This window comes from Globicephala melas, chromosome 8 (genome assembly GCF_963455315.2).
Source record: "Globicephala melas chromosome 8, mGloMel1.2, whole genome shotgun sequence".
NCBI classification, from domain to species: Eukaryota; Metazoa; Chordata; class Mammalia; order Artiodactyla; family Delphinidae; genus Globicephala; species Globicephala melas.
In genome coordinates this window covers 75,559,226-75,578,503 of record NC_083321.1, presented here as the reverse complement: position 1 = coordinate 75,578,503, position 19,278 = coordinate 75,559,226, and the positions used below count along the sequence as shown (strand labels likewise).

At 39.3% G+C, this 19,278-nt stretch overlaps 1 pseudogene; it reads left to right on the top strand.

The window, feature by feature from the left end:
- The first annotated feature begins 1,272 nt into the window (after nt 1-1,272).
- Nucleotides 1,273-15,614, top strand: LOC115867481 (elongation factor 1-alpha, oocyte form-like; annotated as a pseudogene).
- Nucleotides 15,615-19,278: the final 3,664 nt, after the last annotated feature.

Here is a 19,278-nt window from a genome sequence, read left to right as displayed (position 1 = left end):
CCACAGAGATTCTGATTCAGTGGGCTTAGGATGGGACAAAGAAATCCATATATTCCACTAGCACCCCAAGGATTTTGATGCAGATGGTCTGTGCCCTATACTTTAGAGCAGTGGGTCTCAAACTTTAACTTGCATCAGAATTACCTGGAGGGCTTGTTAAACCACAGATTGCTGGGCCTCACCCCTAAGGATTCTGATGCAGTAGACCATGGGGCCAGGCAAATTACCATTCTAACAAGGCAAATGCTTATGCTGCTGGTCTGGGGACCACATTTTGAGAATGCCTACCTTAGAATGATTTCACTGACATATAGATATTAAAAGAGATTCAAGAACAGACTTCTGGAAAATAATCACTTTCAGGGGGAGCAGAAAGAAGAAGAACTGGTGCACAGTTATAAACCCAGAGATAAGCACCATAGGAGTAAGCTGGCTTGAAGATGCAAGTGAGTGAGGGACTAAAAAAGGGAGCAAGGGTCTGGAACAGTCTAAAAGGATGTGGCTAAGTCATAGGAAGAGTGAGCTTGAGTGAAGTAGGAGGACTTTGAGCTTACCTCCCTCATGAACACATCAAAACTATAACTACACATAGAGAAACTCTTGCTGAAATTGACCTGAAGACTAGCAGACTGGCTCCTCTACAACCAAGGCTGTAAAGAAAGAATCACATTGGGTTTGGTAGGAGGACAGGAAAAGTGATCTAGATGGGACCTGCATCCCTAGTGGGTGACCCAGAAGAGGCGGGTGATATCACAGGCTCATGGATCCTCCCTGGGGAGTGTGGGGTTCAAGCCACACATTAGGCATGCCAGCCCTGGAGTCTGACACCAGGAAGACAAGCCCCTTTGTTGGTTTGAGAACTAGAGGGGCTTACGAGAGAGCTGTAAGGAACCCAGAATCTGTTCTTGGAGAGTGTGCACACAGTCTTGCTTACTCCTGGGAACACTGTGGAGACTACAGATTGAAAACTGCCTGGTGTTCTGGCCTGCTTGCCAGGATCACCCAGTATGCCCTCCAGCCCACACTGGGTTCCTGCTCCTGCCTCTCCTCTCCGGCACTGATCCCCACTAAGGTGGAGGCAGCCACTGCCAAGGAGAGTGTGCACACTTGGAGGGAACAGAACTGGTCTGGGCCCTGACCCTGCCTCTGACCAGGGCAGAGGCAGATATTGCCAGAGCAGGAGTCTGTGTACAGACTTGGGAGGGAGTGGAACCAGCTCCAGGGTAGAGGTTGCCACTGCAGGTGTGTGCATCTGTGTGCAGACTTGGGAACATGTGGAAACAGCTGAGTAATATGACTCCAACCCCTTCAGTCCTGACCCAGTCTCTAATCAAGGTGGCATACCTGGGAAAAAGTAAAACCAGTACAAAAGTGCAGCCCCAAGACCTCAGGCCCCAGCCATACCCTCAATCATCATAGAGATGGCTATTACATCTGGGAGAAGCCCAACTTCCTCAGGGCTCCTGCTCTAGCCCCTTGGGCCCTGACCCCACCCCCAATAGGCCAGTGACTGCCATTGAGCCTAGAAGAAGCCCAGGCTCACACCTGGCTTTGGCTTCAGCCCCTCTGAATCCAGCCCTACCTCCCAGCAAGGTGGTGGGTGCCAGATCACCCAAGGGGAAGGCACAGCCTGTGCTCATTTCAGATCCAGATCTCCCACCAAAGCCACTGGGCACACATAGACTGCAAAGGGATGCTCCCACACAAGGATTTGCCTTCAGAGACTGGGATAGATAACTGTTTCACCCAATTTTGTAGAGACAGAGAAAGTTAAACAAAATGAGAAGGCAGAAGTATATGTTTCAAATGAAAGAACAAGAAAAAAAACCCTAATGAAAAAGAGATAAATAGTTTACCTGATAAAGAGTTGAAAGCAATAATAATAAGAATGTGAAATGAGAAATGACTTTGGGAAAACAGTAGATGAACAAATGATAATTTCAAAAGAGAACTAGAAAATATAAAAAAGAACAAAATAGAGCTGAAGGATGTAATAATGGAACGGAAAAATACAGTAGAAGGAATTAACAGATTAGGTGATACAGAACACTTAAGCAATCTGGAAGACAGAATAGTGAAAATCACCCAATCAGAATAGCAAAAGAAAAACAAAAAAACAAACAAACAAAAAAAGAGGATCATTTAAGGGACCTCTGGGACAACATCAAACATACTAACATTTGTATTATAAGGGTTCCAGAAGAAGAGAGAAAGAAAGGGGCAGGAAATGTATTTGATGAAATTATGGTTGAAAACTTCCTAAACCTGAAGAAGGAAACAGATATCAAGGTACAGGAAGCAAAGAGAATCCCAAACAAGATGAACCCAAAGAAACCCACAGCAAGATAAAGATAAAGATAATGATAAAGATAAAGACTTTTAAAGGCAGCAAGATAAAAACAAAGAGTCACATGCAAGGGAACCCCCATAAGGCTATCAACTGATTTTTCAACGAAAACTTTGTAAGCCAGAAGGGAGTGGCATGATATATTCAAAGAGCTGAAAGGAAGAACCTGCAACCTAGGATACTCTACCCAGCAAGATCATCATTCAGAATTGAAGGAGACATAATGAGCTTCTCAGACAAGTAAAAACTACAAGAGTTCATCAATACTAAACCCATCTTGAGTCTTCTCTGAGTGGAAAAGAAAAGGCTACAACAAGAAATAAGAAATTATAGGAAGGGAAAAATCCAACAAGTAAGGGCAAGTATATGGTAAAGGAAGTGGTTCAACCACTTAAATAAGCTAGTACAAAGGTTAAAAGACAAAAATAATAAAATCAACTATAACTACAATGAACTGTTAAGGGATAGGCTTGAAGATGTAAAATATGACATCAAAAACACAAAATGTGGGGAGAGGAGTAAAAATGTAGATCTTTTAGAGTGTGTTTGAACTTAAATGACCTCCAGTTTAAAACAAGTAGATATAGTTATAGGTCAACATATATGAACCCATGGTAAACACAAATCAAAAACCTACAAAAGACACACAGAAACTAGAGAGAAAGGAGCACAAGCATACCACTAAAGAAAATCACCAAACCACAAGGAAAGAAATGAACAAAAGAAGAAAAAGACAGAGAACTATAAAAACAACCATAAAACAAATAACAAAATGGCACTAAGTACATTCCTATCAATAATGACTTTAAATGTCAATGGACTACATGCTCCAATCAAAAGACATAGGGTGGCTGATTGGATAGAAAAAACAAGACCCAAGACCCATCTATATGCCGCTTATAAGAGACTCACTTCAGAGCTAAAGACTCACGCATACTGAAAGTGAGGTAATGGAAAAAGATATTTCATGCAAATGAAAACAAATGGGATATATATATATATATATATATATATATATATATGTACAATGGAAAATTATTCAGCCATAAAAAGAATGAATTTTTGCTGTTTGCAACAACATAGATGGACCTGGAGGGTATTATGCTTAGTGAAGTAAGTTGGACAGAGAAAGACAAATACTTCATGTTTCTACTTATATGTGAAACCTAAAAAATAAAGCAAATGGACAAATACAACAAAACAGAAACAGACTCCTGGATACAGAGAACAAACTAGTGTTTACCAGTGGGAAGAGGGGTTGGGGGAAGCCCAGGATTGAGGAAGGTGATTAAGAGGTACAAACTACTAGATATAAAATCAATAAGATACAAGGATGTAATGTACAGCACAGAGAATATAGCCAGTATTTTATAATAATTTTAAATGGAGTATAACCTATAAAATATTGATCCATTATGTTATACACCTGAAATTAACATAAAATTGTAAATCAACTATACTTCAATTAAAAAATTTGAAAAATATGCTCAACAAAACTAATTATTAGGAAAATGCTAATCAAACTAAAAATAAGATAGTGGAACTTACCTAAAGTAGATCTTAAATTTAAAAAGTTAAAAACATCAAGCATTCACATGGAGGTGGATCATTTGGAGCTCTCATACATTGCTGGTGACAATGTAAGACAGCATAACCATTTTGGAAAGCTGTACTTCAGCTCCTTATAAAGTTAAACATGTACGTACTGTATGACCCACACAAAAACCTATACATGAATATTTACAGCAGCTTTGCTTATAATAGTTAAAAAATGGAAAACAGTAGCTATCATTCCACAAGTGCTTAGAAAAACAAACTAAGGTACATCCACACGATGGAATACTGTGCAGCAATAAGAAGAATGGACTTTAGATTCGTGCGTAAACATGGATGAATCTGAGATGCACTTTGCCAAATGAAAGAACTCAGACCTGAAAGGCTACATGGTGTATGATTCCAATTATATGACATTCTGCAAAAGAAAAACTATAGGGAGGAAAACAAGTAAATGATGCCTGGAGCCATGGGGTGGGCAGAATAGTTGTCTTTAAAGGAGTAGCACAGGGGAATTTGGGGTTGGGGTTTAGAACTCTTCCATATGGAACTGTGGTGGTAAATACATGACTCTATACACTTGTCAATCCTTTAGATGTATACACCACAAAAATAAACAACTATTTACCGCACATTAATAGAAAATCAACAAGTATGTGAATAAAGATGGAATATAGACTGTGCAGAAAAATGAAGGTCATAGCTACCTAACTGGATGTCAAGATCAGGAAAATAAAGAGAGGGGAGAAATCTTCAACTTCCTATTCCATTGAAAAGTCCTTGCTTTCTTTCCTTTCTCTGGTGCACTTGTCCTGCAAAATACCATTACATGTTTGGTCAGCTCCCATATATGGCTATTGAGTGCCTCAAAGTAACTAAAACCTTTTCTGAATAAAGGTATTCAACCCCATGTATTGTCCTATTTTTCCCAGCTAAGCTCTCTTTCACATTTCTCATATTCCCAAAACCCATTTTTTAAATTACCTAACATTTCCACCATATCTCCTCAATACTCTCAGCAGATAATCTGGTGACCTCTTTCAATGTCTTGAGCCTTGATCCTTTCCTTTTATTTGCCAGTGTACGGAATAATTAGTTGGTTCTCTATCATCCTCCAAAAGTGAGCACTGAGGTTGTTTTTAGTGTGATCCTGAACTCAGGGATTTAAAAATATTTTATTATGTTTTTATCCATTAAATTATCATTCTTTTTGATACTCAAATTTTCTCAATTTTGGCCAGTAGGAAATACTTCAAACTGGACCCTTATCCTGCTGGTACAACCTCAGTAATCACCGATAGCTCTTTTGCTTTCCAGTATGACAAACTTTCCAGATCCATATTGTATATACCTTGTCTGAGACTGGGATTCAGCCATTTGTTCAAGAAGGCTTTACTTATTTTAATTTTTAAAAAGCTTACCAGCTGGAAATTGCAGTGTGTTCAGAATTACAGGGTGTTTTCTATTCTCTTTTTGAAGCACTCTCCTTTTGTTTCTAATTTTTCTTTAACTTAACTGGATGATTCTTCTCAGTCTTTATAAGTATTGATTTCCCACACAATCTCAACATACACACACTCTCCAGGTGATCATATCCATTCCTCTAATCTACAAAAACTACACCCTTATGACAATATTTTTCAATCTAAGCTACCAGCAAGGGCATCTCTTATAAACTCTCTATTCCTCATCACATTTCTTCATTCTTTTTTCTTTTTAAAAATCCCTCCCTTACACCTTACACCACCCTGTTTCCCCTCCATATCTGTTAATGTCACTCCACTACCACCCATGCAGATTTTCAAGCCAAAATCTAGGGGCCCTTGTGGAGTCCCCCTCTTTTTCTCATTTATCACTTGCAGCCCATTACTGAGTCCTGTCAATATTAACCACTACCAGAGTGGACTACAACACCCTAACCTCCAGAAGTGTTCAGCACCTCCTAATGGGTATTCTGCCTTGACTCTTGGACCCTCTTCAGTCTACTCTCAGCAGAGCAGCTGGCAGAATTTAAAAAAATGCTTAGACATGTTACTAATCTCAGCCTAAAACCCAAGGCTTACCATCACATTTAGAATAAAACCCAACCCTTTATCATGGCCTTCCAGGCCTCTGTTTACTTCTCAGCCCTGATCTCTCCCCTTATTCACACTTTGCCAGCCAAATGGCTGTGTCTATTCCTTAGACACACCAGGTTCATTCTTCTCGCTGAATCTTCACTCCTTCCAATAACTCTCCTGGGAATGTACTCCCCTATCACATCTCTTATTTCTAATAGCTCTCTTAGCAGTTTCCTTCATCCATCTGGAATTTATTGCAAATGTTTATTAAATAATAGAATGAATAAGTGGATAAAGCTAAATAAATCAATATTTCTTTCTTCAATTTTGTTCTCCTTCAAAAATCTTCAATTTTGATGTCAGAATGAGATCAAGTACCAGGAGTAAAGGGAGAGGAAAGATACAAGAACTTGAAGGTAGGAAATGCTTAGTATAGTTATGGTAGTTCAAGTACTGGAAAATTCAATGAATAACATGTAGAAGTAACCTGGCATCTTTGTTGGAGTCTTATGTGAATATTAAACTTTAGATTGTTAACAATAACAAGGACACACGATATTTAGATCTATAGCTTAGGCAGTTTTAATTGATATGGAGACATGCTACTGAAATGCCTTTGCCCCTAAGATCGTACCAAATTTTCACTTGGAGTTCTGTGATGTGAGACTTGAAAATTTGTGAAAAGAAATGAAAAAAACACTATTTTCATATATGTGTTATATGGTTTTCCTTGGCTAACTATAAGAAACAATGTTTTCAGGGAATTTTACAGCACTTAACAGTCTTGTTCTACTGTCTTTTGGCCTCCATTATTTCTGATGAGAAATTAGTAGACATTCAAATTGTTGTCCCCTAAATGTAATGTATAATTTTTCTCTAGATGCTTTCATGGTATTTTTACTTTTGATTAATTTTTTTTTTAACAGTGTGACTATGATGTGCCTAAGCATGTGGTTTTCATTGCACTTATTCTACTTGGGGTTCACTGAGCTTTTTGAATCCATAAATGTATCATTTACAAAATTTGAGAATTTTAAATCTATTATTTCTTCAAATATTTTTTTCTGCCATATTCTCTCCTCTCCTTCCGGGACGTCAATTACACATATGTTAAATCCTTTGTTATATTCCTATAAATCCTGATCATTTGGTTTCATTCTTTTTTCCCTCTGTTACTCAGATTGGATGATTTCATTGATCTATCTTTAAGTTCACTGATCCTTTCTGCTATGTATTCATTCTGCTTTCAGCCCATCTACTGATTTATTTTTCACATTTCATGTTTTTTCATTTTAGAATGAAAAACTTGATTTTATTTTATAGTTTCTATTTCTTTGCTGATATTTCCTATCTTCTTATTCATCACAAGCATGTTTTCCCTTACTTCACTGAGCAGAGTTATAACAGCAAGCATAAAATCTTTGTCTACTAATTCTAACACAGAGGTTATCTTGGGATTAATTTCTGTTGATTGTCTTTTCTATTGAGAATTGTTGATATTTTCTTGGTTCTTTGTTTGCAAAGTGATTTGGCATTATATTCTAGGCATTCTGAATATTATGTGTGGTGGCTCCAAATTCTGTTACTTTCTTATGAGGAATGTTTATTTTTTGTTTCTTGGATGTTTGTTTGTTTGTCTAGACAGACAATAAACTTGTTTGGACTCAAACTGAAAACTCATTCTCTCGGGTGGAAGCTCCAATTTAAATTACACTCCCTTATCCTTAGCTAGGTGGCTTCTGGTTGCATGGTTCAGGGGCTACCAGAGATTTGGGCACAGTTATATAGAGAAGCTGAGGGTCCTCTCTATTTATCTCTCTTTTACAGAATTCCCCCTTCACTATCCAGTTGCTCTAGTCTCTTAAATTCTTTCTTCTAGTTCTTCAGTCTACAAGGACTATCTATGGGTTTTAATAAATACTTTTAGTAACACCACTAGGCACTGACTACCTGCACTCTCAGGTTAAAAGTCATAAAAACAGGAAACTCACCATGGTAGTTTCCTTTGCCTTTGTCCAAGTGCTGATTTCCCTCTTCCTTTTGGTCACTCTCCAATAATTTCAGGTACATTTTTGTCTGTTTACTTGTTTTATTTTGTTTTGTTTTTGCACTGAGTTTATAGTTGGTATCCACAGGAGACTCAGTATGATAGAGGTGTATTTAGCTATCCTGGCAGTGGAGTTTGAAGGAACGTTCTTTACTTAAAATTTAAAATAAAGTTTACTTAAAATTTTAGTATTTTTGATATCAAAGTACTAAAATATATTTAAATGAGAGATAATAGTTAATGTCTATTATTATCCAAAATCAAAGTCTTTTTTTTTTCCCTTCAAGACTTCGCTTGGACTTTTAGAATGAAAGATTATAGAATAGTTTCATAGTTTATCCTTTTCTGTAACTTATTAAATGCAATTTTCATTACTTGGTTTTATTCAGTGACTGTTTTGCATGGGCATAGTTTTTGGCCATGGATATACATTGAAGGGTAAATTAGAATATCTACCCTTAAGAAGCTCTATTTAATAGAGGAGACCAAATACATCAACAAGTATTGTAACAGAGGTATTAACTGCTATATCATAGATAGTTCCAAAGTGCTTTGGGAACACATGGAAACGTAAAATTATTTTGTAGAGTAGGTGTGGAGGGACCAAGGAAAATACTGTAGGAAAAGATAAGATTTATAAACTGAGCCTTGAAAATTTATAAGAGCTCACAGGTAGTTCAAACAGCGTGATATATATATATATATATATATATATATATATATGTATGTATATATGCACATGCATACATACTGAGGGTCAAAAGCCATGAATAGTTACCTTTTAATGATGCTGTGCACACTATGTAGCTATAAATTTAATTAATTTGATACCATAATTGACATTTCAGGAGAGAATGTGATTTCATTAGGGAAGGCAATGATTTCTTTAATTCACTTTGAAAAAACTTTTAATTTTGAAATATTATAGATTTATAGGAAGTTGCAAAGATAGTACAAAGAGTTTCTGTGTATTCTTCACCCATCTTCTCCCAGTGGTCACATCACACATAATTATAGTACAATATAAAAACCAGGAATTTAATATTGGTATAATGTATGTGTATAGCTCTATGCCATTTTAACACAAGTATAGATTTGTATAGCCACCACAGCATCAAGATAACAGAACCATTACGTCACCACAAATACTTCCCTCATGCAACCCCTTTATTATCACATGCACTCGCCCCCTCCAACTATCCCTAACCTCTGAAATCCACTAATCTCTTTTCCATCTTTATAATTTTTTCATCTTGAGAATGTTATATAAGTAGAATCACCTTATGTGACCTTATGAGACTGGCTTTTTTCACTCAGCACAATGCCCTTGAGATCCAACCAAGTTGTTGCGAGTACCTATATTTATTGCTGTATGTTTTTCTCTCAACATTACTCTAGCTGCATTCCTAAATGTTGATAAGTTGGGTTCTCATTTTCATTAAATTCAATATATATTTTTGTGTCCCTTTAGACTTCTTTCTGAACCCATGGATTATTTTGATTCCAAGTGTTTGTAGGTTTTCCTGTAACCTTTTTGTTACTGATATTGATTTAATTCCATTGTATTCAGAGAACATACTCTGTATGATTCCAATTCTTTTAAAATTTGTTGAGGTATCTTCTATGACTCAGGATAGGGTCTGTTTTGGTAGATGGTCCATGGGTGCTTGAAAAGAATATTTGTTCTTCTGTTGTTGGGTACAGTGTTCAATAAAGGTTCTCTTAGCTCATGTTAGCTGATATCTTTGTTGAGTTCTTCTCTAGTCTTGTTGATTTCTGTCTAATTGTTCCATCAATTACTGAGGGAGGGGATTTAAAGTCTCTAACTATAACTGTGACTTGTCTATATCTCCTTTCATATCTATCAGGTGTTTTTTTAAAAAATTGAAGTATAGGTGATTTACAGTGTTGTGTTAGTTTCAGGTGTGCAGCAAAGTGATTCTTTTTCAGATTCTTTTCCATTGTAAGTTATTACAAGATATTGACTTTAATTCTCTGTGCTATGCAGTAAATACTTGTTGTTTATCTATTTTATATACAATAGGGTGTATCTCTTAATCACAAACTCCTAATTTATCCCTTCCTCCCCATCCCCTTCCCCTTTTGGAAGCCATAAGTTTGTTTTCTATGTCTGTGAGTCTGTTTCTGTTTTGTGAATATGCTCATTTGTATCACCTTTTTAGATTCCGTGTACAAGTGATATCATATGATTTTTGTCCTACTCTGTCTTCCTTACTTTAATTAGTATGATAATCTCTAGGTCCATCCATGTTGCTGCCAATGAGATTATATCATTCTTTTTTATGGTTGAGTAATAGTCCATTGTGTAGATCTCAATCTCTCTCTCTCTCTCTCTCTCTTTCTCTCTCTCTCTCTCTATATATATATCACTATATACATCTCACATCTTCTTTATCCATTCATCTGTTTAGGTTGTTTCCATATCCTTGGCTATTGTAAATAGTGCTGCTGTCAACATTGGTCACCCACCCTCTCTTCATCCAAATATCCAATCTGTCAAGGAAGAAGTCTGTGAAATTGGGCTTGAGGGTAGAGAATGGTATTTCCTAAATTAGTTTTGGCTCTGGGCGTTAGATGTGGGTGGAGCCAGAAGGAGGGTCCAGTGCTAGGTTTATAAAAGCAGGAAGCAAGACATCTTGATGTTAACTATCATCACAACTGCTTCAGTTCTTGCTGGGTCAACTTCATTCGTTCTTCCCTGGAGGTAGGGACTTGCAGGGGGCAGGGGAAAAGCTGAAAGTATGGAATGTCAGGGCTTCTTGTGCAGAAAGTGGGTCAGGAGTGGGGGTGGGGTGGGGGGATGGGAGGAATGGGGGATGGCTAAGCCCCCACATGTTCTGGGGAAGGCCCACACAGGAGAAAGATGGATGGGCCAGGACTATGTACTTGGAAGTACCAGCTATGCCCCTGGGACCCTGACTCTTACCGGGGTGTGAGCCTGGCAAGTTGGTTTTACTTTTCAGTTGACACTACCCTAGTAGTGTTGACACTACCCTAGTTGACATGTCCTAGGCTCTGGGCTAGGCCACGAAGTGGGGAGGGGGGTGCTTGGCAGGAACAAGGTGGAGGGGAGGAGAGGAGACACAGGGGTCTGCCTGGAATGCTTTGGCCTCACCCACCCTGTGCTCCAGTCTAACAGTGACTGAAGGAAGGAACCCGCCACCACGGGTGAAGAGAAGACCCATATCACTATCATCAACCATGTGGACTCTGGCAACTTCACCACCACCGCCGGGCATCTCATCTACAAGTGTGGAGGGATCGACAAGAGGACCATCGAGAAGTTTGAGCAGGAGGCAGTGGAGGTAATGCACCCGCGGTGTCTGTGTCTAGGACTGGCGGGGAGCTGGAGGAAGGATGTCCAGCTCCTGGGTGGGTCTGGTGGCAGAGCATGGACAGCAGGGTGCGCTGTTGGGTCTAAGGCACCGCTGAAGTCGCCAGGCTAGACCCCTCTGCTCACCGTCGATGATGCTCTACTCACTGCCATCCCTCTGTAGACGGGCAAGTGCTCCTTCAAGTACACCTGGGTGCGGGACAAACTGAAGGCAGAGAAGGCAGAGAGAGAGCAGTGGCAACACCATCGACATCTCCCTGTGGAATTCTGAGACCAGCAAGTACTACATCACCATCATTGATGCCCCAGACCACAGGGACTTCATCAAGAACATGATCACGGGCACCACCCAGGTAAAGTAGCCCATGTTCCCAGGGAACTCCCTATGGGGGGGAGGGGCGGTGGAGGGAGGGAGGAGAGGTTCGGAAGGGGAGGAAACTTAGGCTTTATTTCTGGGACTTGGGGAAGGTCAGTATCATAAGCCTTAGAAGGTTTTCCTCACCCCATACCAATCATCAATTCTGAAAGAACTGGAGGAGGACAGACTCTAATGAGGAGGCTCAGACACCGTCCCCCTTTCAGGCTGGGGCAGGGACCAGGTTTTCTGACACCCAGACAAGTAGGTCACTTGGGGTCCGGGAGGAAGGAGCTAAAACCTCATGTGTGGTACTGGGTGAGAGTTTAACTGGAAGGTGGGACCTCTGTGCACAGCAGCAACCAAGGGACCCACGAATTTGTCCACTTCTGGAGAGGGTCTCGTGCCATTGTATACGTTCCCGGAGCTTTACCAAGGGGCCTGGGGCTGCCCGAAGCTCTAGCGTCTTCCCAGCCGGTCCGGCGCTCCCTCCTCTAACTAACCCCTTGACCCCGTGATGTCTGTGTCCTGCAGGCTGACTGCGCAGTGTTCATCGTGGCCAGCTGCTTGGGCGAGTTCTAGGCGGGCATCTCCAAGCAAGGGCAGACCCTCAAGCATGGGCTGCTGGCCTTCACCTTGGGCGTGAAGCAGCTGATCGTGCCCGACAACAAGATGGACTCCACCGAGCCCGCCTACAGCTCCGCGCACTTCCAGGAGATCACGAAGGAAGTGAGTGCCTACACCAAGAAGATCGGCCTCAGCGGTCTTTGTGACCATCTAGGGCTGGCACAGCGACATGCTGCAGCCCAGCACCAACGTGAGTGCAGGCTGGGTCTGCGGGCGGCCGGGCGGGTGGGCAGCTGGCGCGGGTCCTGGTCCTGGGGTGGGAGCCCAGGTAGCCACGCCCCAGACTCACCTGTCTTTGCTCTGCATCCCCATCCCCACATATGCCTTGATTCAAGGGCTGGAAGGTTGAGCAAAAGGAGGGCAGCGCCACGAGGGTGACTCTGCTGGAAGCTCTGGACTCCATCCTCCCTCCCACTTGCCCGGTCAACAAGCCCCTGAGGCTGCCTCTGCAAGACTTGTACAAGATTGGAGGTGAGGTGACAGGGCTTCTATAGGAATGATGGAGTTGAATGAGCTCCGGTGTGTGATTTGCCAGGGTTCAGATCCTGACTTGTGAGCTGGGATAAAGTGCCAAAGGCCCCAGCACTTCCAGTTTATCTGATACACAGCATAAATAGCCAGTCATCGGATTCAGCGCTTCCTACCAGTGCTGCAGGTGACCTTGGTCCTTGATGCCAAGAACCAAGGGAGCTCCCAGGAAGCCATTTCTCACTGGGTGGGTCTAGAATTGTTGTGACTGCCTGCCCTTCTCCTATTGCACAGGTATCGGCACTGTGCTTGTGGGCCGTGTGGAGATCGGCTTCCTGAAACCCGCATGGTGGTCATCTTTCCTCCAGCAATGTCACCACTGAGGTCAAGTCTGTGGAGATGCACCACGAGGCCCTGCCTGAGGCCCTGCCCGGTGACAACGTGGGCTTCAACGTGAAGAATGTGTCCCTGAAGAACGTGGCAACGTGGCCAGAGACAGCAAGAACGACCCCCCAGATGGAGGCCCACAGGCTTTGTGGTGCAGCTAAACGCCTGGGGAAGTCAAGGGCCTTGGCACTCTTCGGTGGTGGAAGTGCTTGTTAGGAATTAGTCCTGAGGGACTTCCCTGGTGGTCCAGTGGCTAAGGCTCAGGCTTCCAATGTAGGGGGTCTGGTTGGATACCTGGTCAAGGAACTAGATCCCACATACTGCTAACTAAAGTTCCCAACATGCTACGAAACTAAAGTTCTATTTTAAGGCCCATAGGCTTTGAAGTATTTTCCTACGCAGGGCTCTATCCCATCCTTCTCCCGTTTCCCTCAAATGTAAAACGATATTACAATGGCATAGTGTCAATAGGTTAGTCCAACACAACCATGTCTGTCCCTCTCACCCACCCTCTCTTTAATATGTATTTTTTTAACTAAAGTATAATTGATTTACAGTGTTGTGTTAGTTCAGGTGTGCAGCAAAGTGATTCAGTTCTCTCTGTATATCTATCTAACTATATCTATATCTATTATTTTTCAGATTATTTTCCATTACAGGTTATTACAATATATTGACTATAGTTCCCTGTGCTATGCAGTAGGCCTTTGTTATTTATCTATTTTATATATAGTCGTATGTATCTGTTAACCCCAAACACCTAATTTATTCCCCCCCACCACCCCCACTTTTCCCTTTGGTAACCATAAGTTTGTTTTCTATGTCTGTGAGTCTGTTTCTGTTTTGTAAATAAGTTCATTTGTATCATTTTTTTTAGACTCCACATATAAGTAATGTCATATGATGTTTGATTTTCTCTGTCTGACTTCCTTCATCTTAGTATGAAAATCTGTAGATCTATTCCTGTCCTCTCCTCCTCTCCATTCTGTTCCTGCCCAGCATGCCCCTCCCCACTTATAATGGAAAAGAATCTGAAAAAGAATATATATACATAGATATATGTATATATATACATATATACATATATCTGAATCACTTTGCTGTACACCTGAAACTAACACAACACTGTAAATCATCTACACTTCAAATATTTTTTAAAAAACTGATAGATACGAAAGGAGATATAGACAAGTCACAGTTATAGTTAGAGACTTTAAACCCCCTCCCTCAGTAATTGATGGAACAATTAGATAGAAATCAATAAGACTAGAGAAGAACTCAACAAAGATATCAGCTAACATGAGCTAAGAGACCTTTATTGAACACTGTACCCAACAACAGAAGAACAAATATTCTTTTCAAGCACCCATGGACCATCTACCAAAACAGACCCTATCCTGAGTCATAGAAGATACCTCAACAAATTTTAAAAGAATTGGAATCATACAGAGTATGTTCTCTGAATACAATGGAATTAAATCAATATCAGTAACAAAAAGGTTACAGGAAAACCTACAAACACTTGGAATCAAAATAATCCATGGGTTCAGAAAGAAGTCTAAAGGGACACAAAAATATATATTGAATTTAATGAAAATGAGAACCCAACTTATCAACATTTAGGAATGCAGCTAGAGTAATGTTGAGAGAAAAACATACAGCAATAAATATAGGTACTCGCAACAACTTGGTTGGATCTCAAGGGCATTGTGCTGAGTGAAAAAAGCCAGTCTCATAAGGTCACATAAGGTGATTCTACTTATATAACATTCTCAAGATGAAAAAATTATAAAGATGGAAAAGAGATTAGTGGATTTCAGAGGTTAGGGATAGTTGGAGGGGGCAAGTGCATGTGATAATAAAGGGGTTGCATGAGGGAAGTATTTGTGGTGACGTAATGGTTCTGTTATCTTGATGCTGTGGTGGCTACACAAATCTATACTTGTGTTAAAATGGCATAGAGCTATACACATACATTATACCAATATTAAATTCCTGGTTTTTATATTGTACTATAATTATGTGTGATGTGACCACTGGGAGAAGATGGGTGAAGAATACACAGAAACTCTTTGTACTATCTTTGCAACTTCCTATAAATCTATAATATTTCAAAATTAAAAGTTTTTTCAAAGTGAATTAAAGAAATCATTGCCTTCCCTAATGAAATCACATTCTCTCCTGAAATGTCAATTATGGTATCAAATTAATTAAATTTATAGCTACATAGTGTGCACAGCATCATTAAAAGGTAACTATTCATGGCTTTTGACCCTCAGTATGTATGCATGTGCATATATACATACATATATATATATATATCACGCTGTTTGAACTACCTGTGAGCTCTTATAAACTTTCAAGGCTCAGTTTATAAATCTTATCTTTTCCTACAGTATTTTCCTTGGTCCCTCCACACCTACTCTACAAAGAAAGCTAATTTTACCTTTCCATGTGTTCCCAAAGCACTTTGGCACTATCTATGATATAGCAGTTAATACCTCTGTTACAATACTTGTTGATATATTTGGTCTCCTCTATTAAATAGAGCTTCTTAAGGGTAGATATTCTAATTTACCCTTCAATGTATATCCATGGCCAAAAACTATGCCCATGCAAAACAGTCACTGAATAAAACCAAGTAATGAAAATTGCATTTAATAAGTTACAGAAAAGGATAAACTATGAAACTGTTCTATAATCTTTCATTCTAAAAGTCCAAGAAAAGTCTTGAAGGGAAAAAAAAAGACTTTGATTTTGGATAATAATAGACATTAACTATTATCTCTCATTTAAATATATTTTAGTACTTTGATATCAAAAATACTAAAATTTTAAGTAAACTTTATTTTAAATTTTAAGTAAAGAACATTCCTTGAAACTCCACCGCCAGGATAGCTAAATACACCTCTATCATACTGAGTCTCCTGAGGATACCAACTATAAACTCAGTGCAAAAACAAAACAAAATAAAACAAGTAAACAGACAAAAATGTACCTGAAATTATTGGAGAGTGACCAAAAGGAAGAGGGAAATCAGCACTTGGACAAAGGCAAAGGAAACTACCATGGTGAGTTTCCTGTTTTTATGACTTGTAACCTGAGGGTGCAGTCAGTGCCTAGTGTTGTTACTAAAAGTATTTATTAAAACCCATAGATAGTCCTTGTAGACTGAAGAACTAGAAGAAAGAATTTAAGAGACTACAGCAACTGGATAGTGAAGGGGGAATTCTAGAAAAGACAGATAATTAGAAGAGACCCCAATAGCCAAAGCAATCTTGAGAAAGATGAACAAGCTGGAAGCATCACATTTCTTGATTTCATATGATATTACAAAGCTATAGTTATCAAAACAGTATAGTACTGGCATAAAAACAGACAGATCAGTAGAACAACAGAGAGCCCAGAAATAAATCAGTAGTCATGCATGACTTTGAGCGGTTTAAGAATTCAGTTAAGGAAGTATCTGAAAATGTTGTAGAAATAAGAAGAGAACTAGAATTAGAATTGGAATCTAAAGGTGTGACTGTATGTATTCCTGCATTCTCATGTTACAACTTTAATGAATGTGGAGTTGCTTGTTATAGATGAGCAAAGAAATTGGTTTCTTGACACAGAATCTACTCCTGGTGAGATGCTGAGGATGGCTGAAATAACAACAAAGCATGTAGAATATAACATAAACTTAAGTTTATAAAACAGTGGTTGAGAACATTTAGTCCATTTTTGAAAGAAGTACTACTGTGGGAAAAATGCTATCAAGCAGCACTGTATGCTCCAGAGACATTGATCATGAAAGGAAGAGTCAATCAATGCAGCAAACTTCATTGCTGTCTTAGTTTTAGAAACTGCCACAGCCACTCTAGCCTTCAGCAAACACCACCGTGATCAGTCAGCAGCCCTCAGCATCAAGGAAGGACCCACCACCAGCAGAAAGATTACAACTTGCTGAAGGCTCAGCTGCTAGCATTTTTTAGCAATAAAGTTCGCTGTTAAATTAAGTTACGTACACTGCTTAGACAATGTTATTGCACACTTAATAGACTAAGTATAGTATAAATATAACTTTTATATTCACTGGGCAAAAAAATTGTGTGACTCACTTTATTGAAATATTTACTTTGTTGCTGTGGTCTGGAAACTGAACCCATAATATCTCCAAGGTATGCCTGTATTTTGCATATAATATCCAGAGTTTTTAGCTGTACTTAATGAAAGGGATAGCAAAATGTACATTTGCTCCATTTTTGTGGAAGGTGAAGTCTAAGAATTTTCTAATCCACTTTTTTTGAATAGGTAGTTTATTAACATGACACAAACTCCAACAAAGTATAACAAATTATATCGTAAAATGTCTCTTTTTTCTTATTCTTCTTCTGTCATACTTCTACTCTTATCTCCGTCCATAGTTTCCTTTTTATCCCCTCAGAGTTCTTTATGCTTATATGAGGAAATGATAAATACAGATTATTTTTATCCCACCTTTTTTACATAAAAGGTGGTCTAATATATACACTGTACTGATCCTTTTCCTTCCCTCTCCATTTAGCTATATATTTCAGAGACCATTTTATATCAAGGACATAAAGAGCTTTCTTTTTTTTTTTTTTAAATAATTAATTAATTTATGTATTTTTGTCTGTGTTGGGTCTTCATTGCTGCATGCGGGCTTTCTCTAGTTGTGGTGAGCAGGGGCTACTCTTCGCTGTGGTGCGTAGGCTTCTCATTGCAGTGGCTTCTCTTGTTGCGGAGCATGGGCTCTAGGTGCACGGTCTTCAGTAATTGCAATGTGCGGGCTCAGTACTGGTGGCTCACGGGCTCTAGAGCACAGGCTCAGTAGTTGTGGTGCACAGGCTTAGTTGCTCCGCAGCATGTGGGATCTTCCCAGACCAGGGCTGCTCAAACCTATCCGGGAAGCAGATTCTTAACCACTGTGCCATCAGGGAAGTCCTCTTGTTCTTTTTTTATATTTCCAGAGATTTCTACTGTATTAGTAGAAGACAGTGTTTTAATGGTATTTTCTACATTATGTTAGTAAATTGTGAATTTCCTCAGAAGTATTAATATCTTTTTATAATGCATAATCTACCAGTGTTTATTCTTTGTTAAACTGTCAGATGTTTGGGAAAGTTGGAGCCAGCTTGTGTGTTTTTCCTTCTAGAATTGCTTACATGTAATATGTTTATTTTGAAGATTAAAACTTTTGTCATACATATATTTTTTTGTATACTGTGTTTTCCAGATGATCTCAGGGATTCCATGATTCTGACATCTTAGGAGAAAAAGTAAAACGCCAAGTCTAATTATGGGAGTTACAGAACTGTTTAGTGTTTCTAATTGCAAGAAAGTGCTATGCAAGATTTGGATGTTTTCTTTCTACTTTCCGAAGAATGCCAGTAGATGTAGGCTTTCCCTAGGCTCTCTTCCCTGTTCCAAAGGCATGTCTCATGGAGCCTACAGTCAAGTACTGTCCATCTAAACCAATGTTGTGATTTGTATGAGGTCTTTGGCGAAAACTGTTTTACAAGATTTGCCAGCTCGCATGAATTAGTCCAACCTAACCACCTGGTAAGAAATTAGAAGCTTCTGAATGAAACATAGAAAAAGCAGTTCACTTGCCACAGATAGGGAAACTGCAAAGAAGGAAACTAAAAGAGGTTTCGAGAGTTTTTCTTCAGAGGAGAGTTCTCTTTTTAGGTTTCTTGGCATCATTCTCATAGGTTTTACTGTGATTGCTGCCTGTGAGACTTACCCCCACCCCCAATGGGAGAAAGGAAAGAATCAAGATTGTAACTTTTCCTCCTATTTCTACAATCACCATAAGGAGTTAATGGTATAACTGGAGGTAGCTGAATCAGAGTATAAGTATTTGGTTTATTTTAATGCAGTCATATTGGTAAGTCAAATGGTTAGTAGAGAGTATGGTACAAGGTAGCCATCAATAAGCATTACTAAATAAATAATGTCAAGGAAATTAAGCAAGCTGCTTTGAAAGTATCAACTTAGATCTTAATTGGCTCAAGACACTTGTAGCTGACATACAGTCTTTTTTCACTTTTTGTTTTTATTAATGAAATC